The sequence below is a fragment of the Atractosteus spatula genome, chromosome 10 (assembly GCF_055471065.1).
Source record: "Atractosteus spatula isolate fAtrSpa1 chromosome 10, fAtrSpa1.hap1, whole genome shotgun sequence".
In the NCBI taxonomy this organism is placed as follows: domain Eukaryota; kingdom Metazoa; phylum Chordata; class Actinopteri; order Semionotiformes; family Lepisosteidae; genus Atractosteus; species Atractosteus spatula.
Window position 1 is genome coordinate 20,543,246 of NC_142715.1, and position 3,676 is coordinate 20,546,921.

Sequence of the window (3,676 nt, forward strand, 5' to 3'; positions counted from 1 at the left end):
TTGAGCCAACACTAAAATATTTCATTCGGGGTCGCCTAATTCATAGTGCAAACCGAATCTACAGGGGAATGCTGTGGCACATTAAGCCGTTTGTTATTCTGTTGTGAGGTGTGAGGGGCGGAATGCAAATTGAGTTGGTGAATAGAAAATGAAACAGGAGTCACTTCTTGAGCTACGAATTCCAAAAAGTATGAAAACCTGTGCATTTTAACAGTGCAGAATACTCACAAATTGCACTGAGTTGCTTGCTTTCTTCTGCTGCTTTTATATTTCAGTCATTCACTGTCAGCTAGCACTGGAACAATTCAAGAGAGGTAAAAACGGAAGCTGTCAGGAGTGGGATTTGAACCCACACCTCCATTTGGAGACCAGAACACCCAAGCCAGCTGGAAAGAAACATCTCCTTGAGTCTGGCGCCTTAGACCACTCGGCCACCCTGACAAGCAAAAGCAAGGTGTGTGCTGAATGCACCAGTAGTTGACTAAACTGAGTTTCTTCCCTGAAATTATTTGCTTGCGAAGACCCAAGTTGCCTTGAATGGATCTTGGAAATCAAATATACGGATGGATTGTTATTCGGTTGTGAGTTTTGAGGGGCGTATTATAAATTGAGTTGGTGAAAAGGCGCTTTTTGTTAGTCTGTCGGGAGGCTGCACAAGGTGTTTAGAGGGAGAAGTTCTAAAAGGCAGGCTCTCTATGTTTAACATCAAGAAAGATTTTTTTTCTCAATGGAAATGCTCTTTGGCGCTTTCAGCTTTACGTAGGGAACAACGTCTGCCGAGACCACTTTTGAGCCAGTGCAAATGGTAATGTGCCACCAAGTACATTTAATATTGGCTGTGGTAGCGAGCTGCTTTTGTTTGTGAAGCTTTTACTTCTTTAAGCTGAATCATCGGCAGGAGTAGCTTATTAAATCTTTGCTCATTGCGCTCCATCAGAAATACCTTGTCCATGTTCAAAAGAGATCAGGGGATTTACTTCATGCTTTCACATGGCATACCTTACACGAAAGATTTAAATGGGGAATTGATTGTGCTTCTTGATGTTGTTCCTGTGGTTGCCTTGGTTACAATGGTGAACGTTCTTCCACGTTCTGCTAGAGTATCCACTGGGTGGGCTTTATCAATTGGCTCGGATAGGTCATCAGTGCTCCGTCTCCAGAAAAATAATCAGCACTGTCTTTTTTCTGTGCGCATGACCGTCTTTTAAAACATATCAAATCACGAGATCATTGATTTCTCCAAATAACAACAATAAATTTTAACCCTTCAATCCAATAGTTTTACTCCAAGTAAAAAGCAGCGCAATATATAGAGAGATGACATTCAAAGATTTCAACGTTCTTATTGGATTGCCTGTATGCAGATATCGCTCAGAATTGCTAATATGATTTTAATTCAGTTTTTCTCTACTACTTTCAGAGTCTTTTATTGACCTTGCTGAAGCAGAGAAGTGACATAATCACAAATGCAACCAGTTGTGCAGCTGTTTCTGGTTAATAATGATTAATGCGAAAAAAAAAACCAGCTCCTTGCATTAAGAGTCCTCCCTCTGGATTCCTCTGAAAGCTGCGCGAATTACTCACTGCGTGTCCTGTACTGTGTAGCACAGTGACAACAACGCCTTGAGTTTTTTTCCGCATGTGAAGGAAAATGCAAAAGAGCATGAAAAGTATTGATGGTATAAAATATCCATGGTACAACTCGAGAAAGAACTGAAGGACAAAACAATGACATTTGATGATTACAAGAGAAACACAACCGTCCGAACATGGGCTTGGATCCTGACCACTTGCGTTAAAAGACAAAGCAAAGGATATAACCTGTAACTGTCTTCATGTCTTACAGTTTATGAAATAAGACAATTTCTTACTTTCTTGATAATTTCTTACTATTGATAGATGCTTTTTTTAATTTTAACAGAATCACAATTACAAACAAATGGGGTTAAACTGTTATTCACATACTCTAACGAAGAGAAACGTTAGTGTCTTCCGGTGTGTGAGCCCATCTCTCAAAAAATAAAAAAATAAGTTCTATAAATTGAATTGTTCTATTTTTCAGGCTTGCATAGTCTTATTCATATTTCAGTAAAGCCTTTTCCTCTGTAGTAATTTCATTTGATATTAAAATTAGTCCTGATTTACAATTTTTGGACATGGTTCATCTTAAAGAATTTTGTAATAAGTTTCAGTTTAGGAAAATCGTGCCCAGAAGCTACCAAAACTGGTAATGTTCGCATAATTTGTAATGCAAAAGCAGCAGTTGGGGTGGGAAACAAAAGGCATTTCTTGGTATGAATCCTTAAACTTCATAGATGGCGTTCTAGGACTTCTCGCTTCAGATAAAGCTGTCAATACATCATAGATTTCTACTCAATCAATATCAGCAGTGTTATCACTACCGAACGCAAAATATAGATCCTGGCAATAATTCATGAGTTGTTTGTTAGAAAATTGTTTATGGTTTTTTTTAAACATATTTTCAATACCAGACAAAAAGTGGAAACTTTCAATTTCATGCAACTGATGAAATCTCTCTTCTATGGAAGTTATAAGTACAGTACATCCAAAATACTGCGGAATCAATCAAATGTACATGTTTCTTGTGGATCCAGAAGATCATTTTGAGACTCAAAACATGCCTGTCTTTTCTTTTTTCGAGGACGAAGGAGTAGCAGCAGGAGTAGCAGTAATGGCAAGAATGTGTTTAGAGTTCAGCACTTCTCATTTCTAATGCAGAGCCATCGACTCGGAAAGCACCGCCCGCGATAAAAGAAATTGCAGAATTGGTCTGTTCATGCTGCCTACATGCTTTGAATTGCTGGCATTTTCTGCAAGCGTTCCTTTTTGGGGGTTCATGAAATTCCTCACATTTGAGCCAACACTAAAATATTTCATTCGGGGTCGCCTAATTCATAGTGCAAACCGAATCTACAGGGGAATGCTGTGGCACATGAAGCCGTTTGTTATTCTGTTGTGAGGTGTGAGGGGCGGAATGCAAATTGAGTTGGTGAATAGAAAATGAAACAGGAGTCACTTCTTGAGCTACGAATTCCAAAAAGTATGAAAACCTGTGCATTTTAACAGTGCAGAATACTCACAAATTGCACTGAGTTGCTTGCTTTCTTCTGCTGCTTTTATATTTCAGTCATTCACTGTCAGCTAGCACTGGAACAATTCAAGAGAGGTAAAAACGGAAGCTGTCAGGAGTGGGATTTGAACCCACACCTCCATTTGGAGACCAGAACACCCAAGCCAGCTGGAAAGACACATGTCCTTGAGTCTGGCGCCTTAGACCACTCGGCCACCCTGACAAGTGAAAGCAAGCGGTGTGCTGAATGCACCAGTAGTTGACTAAACTGAGTTTCTTCCCTGAAATTATTTGCTTGCGAAGACCCAAGTTGCCTTGAATGGATCTTGGAAATCAAATATACGGATGGATTGTTATTCGGTTGTGAGTTTTGAGGGGCGTATTATAAATTGAGTTGGTGAAAAGGCGCCTTTTGTTAGTCTGTCGGGAGGCTGCACAAGGTGTTTAGAGGGAGAACTTCTAAAAGGCAGGCTCTCTATGTTTAACATCAAGAAAGATTTTTTTTCTCAATGGAAATGCTCTTTGGCGCCTTCAGCTTTACGTAGGGAACAACGTCTGCCGAGACCACTTTTGAGCCAGTGCAAA

General features: G+C 39.8%; 2 non-coding genes across 2 annotated transcripts; both read right to left on the reverse strand.

The window, feature by feature from the left end:
* Positions 1-328: 328 nt before the first annotated feature.
* Positions 329-441, reverse strand: trnal-caa (transfer RNA leucine (anticodon CAA)). Its single transcript has 2 exons — positions 404-441; positions 329-374 (listed from the first exon to the last, which is right to left on the reverse strand). It is a non-coding gene; the product is annotated as a tRNA-Leu (tRNA).
* A 2,760-nt stretch (positions 442-3,201) lies between these two features.
* Positions 3,202-3,314, reverse strand: trnal-caa (transfer RNA leucine (anticodon CAA)). Its single transcript has 2 exons — positions 3,277-3,314; positions 3,202-3,247 (listed from the first exon to the last, which is right to left on the reverse strand). It is a non-coding gene; the product is annotated as a tRNA-Leu (tRNA).
* Between the last annotated feature and the right edge of the window lie 362 nt (positions 3,315-3,676).